The sequence below is a fragment of the Apteryx rowi genome, unplaced genomic scaffold (assembly GCF_003343035.1).
Source record: "Apteryx rowi isolate R43461 unplaced genomic scaffold, aptRow1 scaffold_126, whole genome shotgun sequence".
Taxonomy (NCBI): Eukaryota; Metazoa; Chordata; class Aves; order Apterygiformes; family Apterygidae; genus Apteryx; species Apteryx rowi.
The window spans coordinates 309,898-323,211 of record NW_020447486.1 but is presented as its reverse complement, the minus strand read 5'-3'; the positions used below and the strand labels follow the sequence as shown (position 1 = coordinate 323,211).

Here is a 13,314-nt window from a genome sequence, read left to right as displayed (position 1 = left end):
AACAATACTAGTTAAAGTAGATAGACTAGAAATAATTGTCAGATTTCCTACCAGACCCCAAGGTGGTGGTTTCTTCTATTTTAGACTGAGAGAACATTTTGTAGTTTGTTTTTCTAACAGCTGCATTTGATTATTATATTCTACAACATTTATTGCTCTTCTCTCTTCCAGGAGGCCAGAGCATACCTGTAGAGTTGTGGCTTCTCTTTCTCCAAGCTCTGCCAAAGGTACATACTTTATGGCCTATTACTCTCCCCAGTGTTCATGTTAAATGCAGTACGGAAACTTTCAAACTTGGGAAAAGTGAGATGCAAAGCTATTGGCAAAAGAATAATACTTGATGACTTTTAATACAATATTTTAAACACATTACAAAGCTCTTCCCCAGAAAGTTGCACTGAATTAGAACTAAGCTTGAAAATTCAGGCTAAAGCATACAGCAGTGACCATTTTGTGGGTACTGCCTGCTGCAAGTAGTGTTCAAGCCTGGACTCTCTGGTAATGGATGAACGTTTTGTTGGCTCCAGGACAAGAACAAAGGTCTTTAGTAGCAGGTCTGCACTGACTTCAAAATCATGGCTGGTATCTGTTGTTTAGTATGATTCCTCAAGGTCATGCCCTAACTCAGTTATCTCTCCTGGGTGAACACATGATCTACTGGAAGCAGTGCCTCCTTCACTTACTGGCTGAGTCTGAGAGTCTTCCTAGCTCTCTGTAAGGAGATCTTTTTTCTAATCAAGCGCTGAATCAAGGTTGTATCTTTCCTCCTCAGCAGCTTGGTACCTGAACCAGTGTTTACTATGAGAATTGCCTCAGGAGGAGAAAGCGCTTTCAGCAGATGTGTAAAATCTTGGCCTAAGGATAGGATAACAAAGTAAATAAGAAACTGATGTTCAAAGCTGTCCCTGCTGTCTAGTTTGTTGTATAACTTGGAAGAACTGAAATAGCTTTTGTGACGATAATTGTTAACATATGATTACAGTGTACTTAAAGAATAGTGTTTTTTCTATAAATGTTGCTGGAAAAGCCCATAATATAAGATGGTATTTCCACAATTTTTCTGAACTAATGCAAAGAACTGTAGCCTGGTGATCAGTTTCTACATAATTCTATAGGATGCTCCAAAATCCTGAGTAAAATTCTGAGTAAAATTCTGTTTTCTCTAATGAACTCTGTTTAGCTTTCCACATGTCAGCTTGGCAGTGTCTGGGGGGTAGCACAGAAAACAATGTATGATGAGGAACAATGGCACTATTTCCTTCCCCCCCCCAGCCCCCCTGCCTCTTCTCAGTAGAGGGCAGGAAGTGGTTCCTTGAACCATAACACCACGTAACCCCTGAGTACTGCAGTTTGTATTCCCCTCCATACCTGGTAATTACCCCCATCCTGAGCTGGATCTGATGGTGTTCCAGTTTCTTAATGAACCATGGACAGGGAAGATGCTAGTTCTCTGTCTGAGTGTCTCAACAATCATAAACGCTGTCTGGTTCTGCATTTGGAAAGTCAGATTCCCTGGCCCTGTGTGACCTCCCCAGTACTTTTCACACTGCCTAGTCCCCCTCGTTTCCATGCAGGAGAAAGAACTGAGAATATTTCTGAATGAATTTACACAGTTTTCCCAAGTAATTCTCAGCCTCCCATGGGTTTTCTTGGAGGACTGATATACAGTAGGCCTTTGTCTCCAGATGGATTTATTTATTATTTTTGAGTCTAAATGCCTAGTTTGACCCCAGTCTTAAAGGGCTTTTTATTTCCTGTGGCTTATCAGTTCATCCTTGAAACCTTTTGAAGATGTCACTCCTCTGTGAATATACAAGGTATCATATATCTGTTCAGTACTAGAATTAATGCCAGTTATTCTAATTATATCTGAGTCAGAGTTTGTTATATTTTAAAGAAACTAGAGACAAAGCAAAATGGCTGTAAAAGAAATAAGTTTTATAGTTTTTACAGAAAGATACGTTTGTGAATTAGGTCTGGGTTTCTTGACAAAACCAGCTTTGACTTTTGCACTGTTTGGGGAAAAAAAAAAAAAAAAAAGCCATATTCTAAGCTACAGGTTTGTGGTTCCTACAAGATGTTGCATATCTGTGGCTCTAAATTAGTTATGTCAGATTAGTTCAGTTAACTTTGTTTGTTTGGATACTTGAAACCATTACCTCTTTAGAGATAAAAACAACAGCCAGCAGATCTCAGTCTCCTCTGCTTTGCTTCTAATGAGTTTGGGTTGAACACTGAAAGCACTGAACCACTTTGTCCAGCTGGTGATGCAAGAGTTATTTTAATTTGAAAGTAATGTTGCTCAAATAATGAGGACTCACCAAGAGCTTTACAGTCTTCTACTTAAAAATCTTTTTTGCTGGTCCTTGACTAGGCAGAATAAGAGAGCATGGTTTTAGCTTACTCTGTTTAAAAGGAACTAAAGTCCTCAAGCTTCTACCAGTTTTAATTTGGCTCTAGTAAGTAGCTTGGCCTTGTGGAGCACAGCTTTCACTTGAAAATCCTCTTGTATGTGAGCTCTGGTATTTGATGAGCTGCAAAGTTCATGAAAATTATTATAGATCCAGGGGAAGTGTTTCTGACATCAGTTATAGTAGGTAGAGAGCTGGGGTCAGGCTTTTGCAAGAGCTGAGCGATCACAACTGAGTGGGAATTTATGAAAGGGTTCAGCTTCCAGTCATACAAGGGCAGATTTTCTAAAATGTTTCTGATCCCTCTGAAAGTCTTGATCCCTAATTTTTTAGTAGTAATTATCTTCACCTTTGCCCCCCCTGGAACTGTAATACTCTTCACTGGATAAATGGTGTACACCTTTCCTCCCAAAGAGACATTAATTGCACAGAATTGGTAGTAAATCCAAACTTTGAGAAGTGTGTTTGTCACAGGTAAATAAACTTTGACTAGTGCTGAAATCTCATCACGTGCACTCCTAAAAATGAGACAAGAATGAAAGTTAATAGCTCATCTGATTTACTGCCATGTCGATATGGCACTTATTCCCCTGGTATATAGCTCCTTTTCTTTTTTTAATGCATACTGCATACCCTCACTGTTACAGAGACAAGAATGCACAAATATGCATGCTGACAATCATCAAAATCATCTTAATTCATCACTTGGCCAAATCTCTTTCAGGGATAAAATATCAAGGGTGATATTAGCCAAACTGCATTAGAACTTACCAGAGAGCTCCAGATCCCATGCTGCAATGTTGGAGGTAGATGACTAGACAGGGGCCCCAATTCACTCCTTGTTTCAGAGCCCCTATGAGCATATTGCACCGTTGTTTCTTAATATACCTCTGGATTTTATATCAACAATGGACAAAATTTTGAGATTATGGGATAAGACTTGTCATCACCAGCTTCACTAGTAAGAACAACCTGATGTGGAGAGAAAATGGACAGAACAAACCATAAAGATTTCTGTTTGGACAGGTTGTCCAAACTTCTGATGTGGTTTGTTGATGTCCACCAGTGTTAACCTGAGGCTAGATGATATAAAGGCCTGAGTCTCTACCTCCCACATTGGATTTTCTCCATTAGCATCACCATATTTTATTCATTGACCCTGAGGCCAAGGCATCATACATTCCCCATTTACTTGGGCATTCACTGCTTCTGTGGTGCCAGTGATGAATCATCCAACTCCTATTTAGTCCCCGAAATAAAAACTATGCTTCCTGTCTGCTGCTGGTTTTTCTTTCAGAATTAATACTAACACAGGACTTGATGCAACTAAAACCAGAGAAGAATCATGCCCAGAGCAGTATAATAAATGGACAGGACCCTTCTAGAGTCCTCAGCCAACATTAAAGAGAAAGCAGAGATTTGAAATATTTGTTTAAAATTATTAAATGGAGGTAGATAACATAGAAGAGATGAGGCACATTGTAGCTAAGCATAGCCCCATATCTTTAGTGTTGTGCTCCCAAACTCCCTGCTGATTCAAAAATGGTAAGAGTAGATGTTGCCATTCCAGTGCTCTAATGGAAGTTTGTTAGACGACTTTAACTTACTTCCTTTAACTTTGAGGCTGCAGTGTCACCAAATACCTACAATTTTTTTGTAATTCCAGAAATTTCTTACAATCAGCAAGGGTTGTATACAAACAGTCTCATTGAGTAGGACTGCATAGCTTGTTCCAGCAAATGCATTATTACCTATTAAACATTTATACAGCAGCATAGAGTTAGACACGGATTCACAAACATAAATAAGACCTATTCCTTGCACTGTAGAGCCTCCAGCCTATATTATGCCTAGGTGATGGTATACAGCACAGCTGCTCGTAGGAGGAAGGGTGAGAGATTGTTGAAAGAAAAGTGATTTCTGAGAAGACGATGACTGCAGAAGGGAATTTGCAGGTCTAGGAACTAGCAAAAGTTGTAAAACAGAGTGGAAATAGGAAAAGAAGTAATACAGCAAAAAAACAGCTATGTATACAATGGCAAAGATGTTGTTAGCTGAGAGATAAGCCTGAGTGTGAAATAGCCAGGAATAAATAGGAGAATTCTCTCTTTTTGCCACCTTTTGAACATTCAAGCAGAGATGTCTGCAGCATCCAGATCTGCTTACAAGGTTCTGCAGATTTTGAGGATGGGACACTGGTTTCCTGCCACGGTTCTCTGCGTCTCAGCAGAATGGAAACAAGTCTGTGAAAGTCTGTCTTGAAAAGCAGTAAATATAACTCCTCCAGTCTGCACTGATCAAAATGCAATGGCGGTTCCTCTGATACCCTTTTATCTTCTGAGTGCTGCACGTGTTCTCTCTCTTCTGAACAAGAGTTTAAAAAACTGTGTGGATTGATTCTCTCTAGTATTGAATTCTTTAGGCTTTTCTCAGTCTTTCCTCCTCTTTTTTTACAGCAATATCAAGGAATTAAAAAACAAAGGGTATCTGTTGCCTGGAGTCCATGTCCTATATGGGAACTGCATAATGAGCTTCCAGCCAAATGGAATCTCATTAAATTCCTAAGTCCAGTTGACTGTATGCGAGAAGAGAAATAATGATATTATTATCTGGGGCTGGCTCTAAGCAAAGTTATCTAGGGCACTAAATTTATGGTTTTAAAAAAAAAAAAAAAAAAAAAAAAAGAATCAGGGCCTCTCTTGGTCTGTATGTGAGCCCTAGAAAACTAAGCTGACTCCACTGCTGGCACTGCTGAGGGCAAGAGTGCATAAAACAGCAAGATCATTGGTGTTGCAAAAGGAGTGGGACCTCCCACCTCCTCTTCCTCCTTGCTGTCCCTTGACAGTAGCAGGAACAACAGGGCTCCACAGGGCTTTCCTTCCACTTGTGCTTGTTTTGGAACTGCTTTGTGTCCTTTCTGTGGCATGAGTGGTTTTGGCGCAGCCAGATCCAGTCCTTGCATATGCATTCAATTTTGCCTCTACTGCTGGGAAACTGTGAGCCTATTAAAACCAACTAGTGCAGGTTCTTAGTGCCCTCTACAAATAATTACATGGCAGTGCTACCAAATTGCATAGAAATAATTACATGGCAGTGCTACAACATTTTGTAGGTTTCTGCCAATTTTGTTGGTATCACAGTGGTGCCTTGAGGTTTCATCTGAGATCTGGGCACAGAGTAAAACACAAATGCCATTGTGAGGAGTGTGCACCTTTGGTATACCACCTTGATATTTTTTGCATTAGGGTAAACTTTTTCCTGTTTTTGAAAGACTGGAAGATGAAGGGACTCAAGTCATGGAGAGAACCTCTGTATACGGCTGAGAGTGAAACTCAAGTTTTTGCCCATGGCTTTTTAGTGCCTACAGGCCCATCCTGTTCCTGCAACAAATCTGCACATGACATTTGGAAAGCAAAATCTTTCTTTTGCCCAGCACTGCACTTAAAGATCTCAGGCCATTACACTTCTCCTTCCTTTCCTTCACCACTGCAGTCATTTTAAATGCACAGCTATCAGAGGAGTTACTCAACATTTGGCTGAATTCAGCAATTCCTTTCAGAACGCTCGTGGAATGTGAGAAATCACACGTTAGAGAGCTACTTGCATGGAGACAGCAAATTCAAGAGTAAGCTGTCAGGAAAGGGACGTCCTGTCACCAGCTTTTGTTCTCTGACACAGCTACCAGTGAAGCGGGGGGGCTAGTCGCACTGTCCATCCTGCCTGGGTGAGTCTGCCCAGCTCACGTCCATTTGTGAGCGCTTCCACAGGGTAACAAATTTCAGGGCTGCAGGACACCAAGAAACAGCACAGCTACTCATTGCTTGTGTCTGGTGTGAGGACTTCAGAGAATGAAATCCCTGTCAACAAGTACGTTGTGGATTGTCTCTTTGTAAGCTTCTCCCCATCAGAGGGCTTTGACTTTGATTTGGGCAAAATCTGTATGACTTGAATCCTTGGCTTCATATTTCTGGGTGCTTGGGTAGTTCTGTTGATCTGATCTATTGGCAGCTGTTAGAACTTCACCCTCTGCTGCTCACCCCTTCTGCATTCATTGCAGCAGGGCTGGCTGACCAGCCTGCGGGATGTGGTTATACGTTCCTTTTGCAGAGTGATGAGAGGATTCAAGACTTGGCCTAAACTGAGTAGTCCTGCTCAGAGTAACTTTATAGTTCATGGGAGGGGACAGAAGCTCTGCACCCATCCATCTCCCCCAAAACCTAGCTCTTCATGACAGTGAGCAGAAGTTGTCATGCCCTAAAATTGGGGTTGCAGTATCATTGTTCCAGTGGAGTGCTTTCTTTTTAGATTTGGTGTACACTCAGCACTAGCTTGTGAAACTGGCCTAAATTGGCTTGATACGGATACTAATTTTGGAAACACGAAGCAGGGGAAAGGTAATTTGTATAAAGTCTAGTGGCACTGTGGGCACTGGTGCCAAGGAAAGGCAGCTGGAGAGAGGGAAATGTCACAGAGAAGGGGATGGGGCCAACAAAGTTTCTATAAATTTAAGATTTACATCTCCAAATCAGAGTTTAGAGGCAGCTAGAAAACAGGGGGATGAGGTAGAAGAGAATGTGACAAATGAGGCAGATGTTAATCCTGCTTAGCAGAATATTGCCAAGAAATAAAATTTCATCTCTGGAAGGAAAACAAACAATGCCAGAGCAAAAGCTGGTGATCTGAAGGTGGAATGGGAACTGAAAGCTGTGCCAGAGTTAAACCTTGTTTTCTCCCCTGACATGATATCACAGGCAAAAGGACAGGGATTGCCATTTTTTGCCTGCCCCAGAACCAAGGTGGGTAGCTTGATTAAAGGATGTTTGTTCTGTTTCAGGTTTGGATCTGAAAGATCAAGGAGGTAAACTGTTACTTGCATTGGAACAAGAAGGGGTGTGGGATGACAATAAAGGGGAAACACATGGGAAACATCTGCTCCAAGGAGGCATTTTAGAAATAAGCTTCAGCAAGAGGGAAGGAGAAGCAGCTATGCCGCATGCAGCGGACCACCAGAGCTGCAAGTGAGAAAGAGGGGAGGAGAGGAGGTAGAGTTAGTGATAAGGCTTCAGCCAAATCCCAGGAACAGACAGTATGGAGACCCAAATTGCAACTTTGTGGCTGAGACCCATCTCTAATCTAGACTGAAAGTGAAAATTTAGATCCTCCGTGGCTTACCTTTAAACTAAACCCAGCTCAGGGGAGGGAACAGCGTGCTTTGGATTCATGCAGGTCAGTCAGTAAGTGTAAAGAATGATCTATTGGAAGCATAGGGTCCTTCAAGGAGGAGAGCCCCTCGCCCTGTAATCAGGGAGGAGCTGAGCTCTCTGGAGACCATGAAGCCATCCAAAGAGGGAAGGTGCTAGGGTAGGGCTTCCAGATTCTGCTTCTCACTGTTCCGAAGGTTCTGTAGGTGACCTTGAGCAGAGCGCTTAAGAGCATATTCAGATGTTTGGATCTAGGTCTTCAGAAGTGCCAGGTGCTTTGTTGCAGAAGTACTGACAGTCATACGTGCTCCCAGATATCTGGCCTAACTGAAGCTTACTTGTTCTCTTGGCTTCTGCTTTGTCACACCAAACTGTAAAAGATTTCACTTTCTAACTTCTTCAATGGAGCTGTGATTTCATAACTACTATAAACTGATTCAAGTCTTGGTTGCTACTGAAAGGTGTTTCACATTACCCCTACCCCAGCTTCACCTTTACCTTGTGTTAGCTCTAGTGTTGATGGGACATGGAGAGATAAATTGGGAACTGATCCGGCTGAAACCTTACCCAGCAAAGACAAAATAGTAACTTTTGACCTGAGGAAGCTGCTTTCTATCTTCTTTTTATTTCATGGAGAGATGCCCAGCTGCAGCTTCCCCAAAACTGCTTTCTGATAGGTTTCTTTTGCGTGATCCTGAGGCTTCTGGTATTGAGAAAGGCTATTGTATTAAGTAAATCTGATCTGATCAACTGTGGTATATGCCAGATCCTTTTTCTTGAAGGTAAAGATTTTCCCATAAATTGCTAAAATGAGGCAGTCCTCCTTTCTCTAGATATTGGACTTCATATCCTTTTTCACATTGCTTCTTGGGAGACTGATCCAAAGCCCACTGAAAGCAATAATAGGATTCATGTTACAGATAGCAGACTTTGGATCAGAAATAAATTCTGTTATTGTGCCTGGGTGTTGTAGTATTTATAGTTTCCAGTTCAGTCTCTGTATCCCATAAAATATACATTAAAGAGAAGAAGTCGGAATAAAATTCATCCTATATATCCAATTGTGTTTATTACCCTTTGAATTTATGGCAAGTTTCCCTACGCTTAGAGACCATGATTGCCCTAGAATGGATTTAGTCACTGTTTTCATGAAACCTTTTTTTGGATAAAAATACCTCAATGGCTCTACAGTAACTATGCTCAAACTATTCTACTACAACTGCACCATCATTTCCACGTGAACCACAAGAAACTGCAGTTGTGGGATTGCTTCTCAGTGAGTTGAAAGGAACTATCTGCAGGTGGACAGTCATTGACATTGGCTTTTGTTTGGGACTAATATTTTTTTTCCAGCCTAGGTGGGCTGGAGAAAGAAAAACAGCAAAATTTTCCATTAGGCATAGTAAAAGGAAGTTTTGCTTCCCTGGCGAAAAAAGCCACTCCCAAAGCAGAGCGCTTTCAGTGTGGATGGGGAAGTTAGTTGGGAGGGAGAGGCTTAATGATCCAAAGAACAGATTCAGACTGTCACGATTTTGTTCAGCATCTCTGAAGCTTGACAGTGTTGGCTCGGGCCTCCAGACTTCGGAGGTAGGTCAGGCCCAGTTTGGTTCTGTAAAATATGTGTATTTTTTGAATGGTCTTGAGAAACCAGGGCTCTCTGTGCTCAGGATGGGTATTGAAACATCCAGTTGGACTTCTGTGTAAACATGGCAGTTTGTGTTGACCGCAGTCAAAATGAACCTTATCTTCTATGGTTATGAAGAATGCTGGGCATGGGCAACATGTTGGTTTCTGTTGAGGAAATGCATATTTTTTTATTGTGAGACAAGAGGAAAACTCCAAGGAGATGCACAGAAAATCCTGTTGGGTTGCAGCTGCTGCAGTAAACTACATTAAAGCTGTTTTAGCTCATGTGGTCGTAACTTCTGTTTTCACCTGGACATGCTAAGGGCTGTCTGGCTGGACACGCAGACATTATAGTGACGCTCCTGATGTGTTCCACTCTTCATGTGTGAAGGCTTTCTGCTAGAGCACTTATTCAGAGAAAAGCATCGTTTACTGAGTCACTATCACTGTCCCTAACACCTGAGGGACTTCCTATCTAGCTATTGAATTGTCTCAGTCTGCTTATTTTAGGAGATTTTGACAGAGCTGCTACACAAGGAGAGATACCCATGGGCAAAGAAGCTTCCCAGAATACGTCTCATTAGTGTATTGACCTCTCCATCTACTCAGCAGAATATCTGATTGCCCCTTGGCAGTTTTTTGGATAACTAAGATTCTACTGCATCGTATTTACATGAGTTACTCCATCAGTAATTTTCTTAATGTCTTCCAACCTTTGAACAATAAGAGCTTTAATTTTAAATGTGTAGCTGCAACTAAGGGAAGATAAAAACATTTCCTCTAAAACCCTCTTGATTTACCATGCAACTCTTAATTAACAGAAGGAAAGAAAGAGGGGGGAAAAAAGATCAGTTTTAGTCTTGAACTGGAAGAAGAGAAGATGAGACTGCATCTAAGAAAGGATAATTGTCCCCAAATGACTTTTAATTCTGCTGTTCTCTGGCAGTAGGTACCTGGAAAAGTGAAAGAGAGAAAGGATGGGTCTGTCAGTAAACAGCAATGAAGGAGCCTTGGGATCACAGTTTGCTGCCATGATTGGATCAAAGATCAGGATTATCAACTAGGGCCTGTGCAGGAGGAAAGAGCATGTCTGCTCTTGCTGTGTTGTCCCCTCCACTTGCCAAGCATCCTCTCTAGGATGTGTGACATGAGAGAAGGGAGAGGAGTAGCAAACAGGTCCTGTTTACATCCATGTCTTCATCTTTTCTCATGTTGATAGCAGTTGAATACCCAGAATCTTCCAAAGGGCTCTTTCAGTATTGGTTTGAAGTCTTTCACAGGAAGCATGCACTTTTTCAGCTAAACCAAAAGGTCTGCAATTTGCTTACTTCTGGTGACTGCACCTCTTGCACAGGTAGCATAAGGTCTCTACCAGCCCAGGATTTATAAACCAGGTTTCTCTTTGTGAGGCTCTTTTGCAGCTTAAAGGAACTGTGTGGCAAATATGGTATCAGGACTTTCTTTTTAATATGAACAAAGAGAACAGTACCAGGCTTTAGCCTGGATTGCTTGAAAGAGAGGTAACCAAAAATAGGCAGCATCTGTACTCTAAAATGTGTACAGAGGGCAGTAAATATTTATCTGTCCTTTCCTTCCCTTTGAAATAAACACTGAAGACATTGCTGTCATTCAGATAGAAGCTCTGTTTCTATACTAACCCAGTTCTTCAAAGGAGACATCTATTTCCTATTACAACTGTGTAGAGGCCCCGAACTAGAATACTTTGCATGCTTTCGCAAGTCTGCAGGAAACATTAAACACACAAAGGCAGAAAACCAGCTATTTATTAAGACTCAGTTTAAAATTAGGAGTGGAGAGGGAAGGGGAGTTTGTGGCTGCTTTTCTCAGACTCAGTCTGAAAAGGATATCAAGTTACTTAGCTTATTTTGCATAAAAGTATTTTGTTTCTGAATATTAATTAACACCAGCTGTTGAACCAGCAGGGCTATCGGGCAGTTATGGTTTTTGCCACAGTGAATGCTTGCCCACTCTAATGGTATTTTTTAAAATATGTCTCTTATTTAAAAAAACAAAACAAAAGAAAAACAAATCTTGACTGTACAACTATTTGCTAATTGCTGCTAGGAGAACAGTCATTACCCAGTGATTGTCTGCTTGCCTTACACTGAAAAATGCTATTTGACAATATATAAAAGGCATGTATTTAAAATAGCTTTTTTACAATCAGATTTCACTACCAGAATGCATTAGCTTTTGTAATTGTAGGCAAAGTGGGAACAGTGTGAGAGAGCACGAAATAGGAGTAATACATCCTGAAATCTGATTATGGAAAAATTTCTGTTGGTGAGTAACTTTGCTCATGAAAGTAGTTACACTGGAGTGAACAGGACCGTATCTCAGTGAACAGTCATGTATGCAAGGATTTGAAGAACAGGCCAGCTCAGGTGCTGCCCTTGAGAAAGTCCAAAGTCACTTCTTGGCCACAAGCATGGCTCAAAGATCCTTCTAATCCTGTCTCTTGTCTTTACTGGTGTCCGGTGTCAGAGGTTTTGGAAAAGGGTTAATGCAGAGGGTAAATGCAAATTGTTACTTCCCCTCTGATATTCCTGCCTTCCAGTAACTTGTGGTTCACTGCTTCCCAAGCTAAGAATTTTAGCTACATGGTTTCTGTTAAGAACCTGCAAAGGATCTCTCTTTCATTTTTTGAATTGCATTGTTTGAACTTGTGTACACACTTGACCTCCACAAAATTCTGTAGCAATGAGTTCTGCAATGCAATTATGTATTATGTGAAAAAGTACTTCCATTTGTTTGTTTTAAAACTCCTGCCTAATGATTTCTTTCAGTGCCCCTTAATTCCTGTGTTACCAGAAGCAATGAACCATCATTCCCAGGTTAGAGGTTTTGATGCCCTTCAAGATTTAATAGCGTGCTCTCATTTCCTCTCTGTCAGTGCTTACCCAGATGGAAGAGTCCTTCCTTGTCTATTCACTGTCTCCTTGTAACGAAACGGTTCTGGAGCTTTCATCGTTCTTACCACTATCGTCTGTTCCTTTTCTAGTTTTATCTTTGAGGCGCTAATCTAGAAGAGGCATGATATCAATTCTAAATGTTGCTATTCATGAAATATTTTGGGGTTTTCGGGGCTTTTTGGTGGACAGTCATTCTATGGAGTATCACATTACATGTAGATTTAAGTCTTATAAAGCACATGCATACTCATATTAGTCCTTGCAGGGAGGGGAGGGAGGATCTTTTAGGGTTCTATTTTCCCTAATAAAATGTAATTACTTTGAAAATGAATAATTGACTGTCCGGGATGTTAACTCATTTCTGAGTTGAGTTAGAGCCATTTTTTTAAGAGCAATGCAGAGGAAGAATGTAATTCAGAAGAAAAACTGTTGGGTTTTCTGCCTATTCAGATTCCAGAATGAAACCATTTTACACCCAAGGAACTTAATCAAAAACTGCCTGGACATCCTCTTCCTTTCTGTAGCAGCTGTTTCCACTCAGTATTTTAATAAGTGGGCTGAACTAAAACCTTTGGGGAAGGGCTTCCCCCCTTGGCATCTCTGTGTAAAAGCCTGCACTACAGTATTGTGCTCTGTGCTTGTGTTGAATGAGTAAATGCCTGTGGCTGGACAGTCCAGAGGAAGGGCTACATCATGTTCTCAGCTGGCTGAGCTCCTTAATGCAAGCTTTTAAAAATTTCCCTGGATATTAATCTGATGTGATTTTGGCCACAAGAAGTAAGTATTTAAACACTCTGAAGATTTAAGACTTCTCCAGTTTCTTTTGTTTCCCACTGTAAATAATTTGTGGAGTATCTGTTGTCTTTGGAGGTAGATTCTGTTTGAATTATTTCATTTTATGTTTCCTGTTAACTGTTCCTGTTGATATATTTTCTGAATGATTTATAGACTCAGAGCTAATGTTGCACACTGAGATTCCTGGAGGAAGGTAACTCAATTGGTGGTGTGCATGATGTGTAGTGGAGAGTATTAAAACTAAATGGGACTTACTTATCACTACAGATATTTTTTTGAAATTATTTTTGAGTCTCCTTTTTCTTGACTTTTCCCTGCCTGCTGTTTTTTTTTTTTTTTTTTTTTTTT

At 40.8% G+C, this 13,314-nt stretch overlaps 1 protein-coding gene across 1 annotated transcript in view; it reads left to right on the top strand.

The window, feature by feature from the left end:
• Positions 1-203: 203 nt before the first annotated feature.
• SORBS1 (sorbin and SH3 domain containing 1) overlaps positions 204-13,314 on the top strand; it is a 136,255-nt gene continuing 123,144 nt past the window's right edge. The window contains exon 1 of the mRNA XM_026055855.1: positions 204-227. The gene's annotated coding sequence lies outside the window, so the exon portion shown is untranslated. The remainder of the gene's footprint in view (positions 228-13,314) is intronic.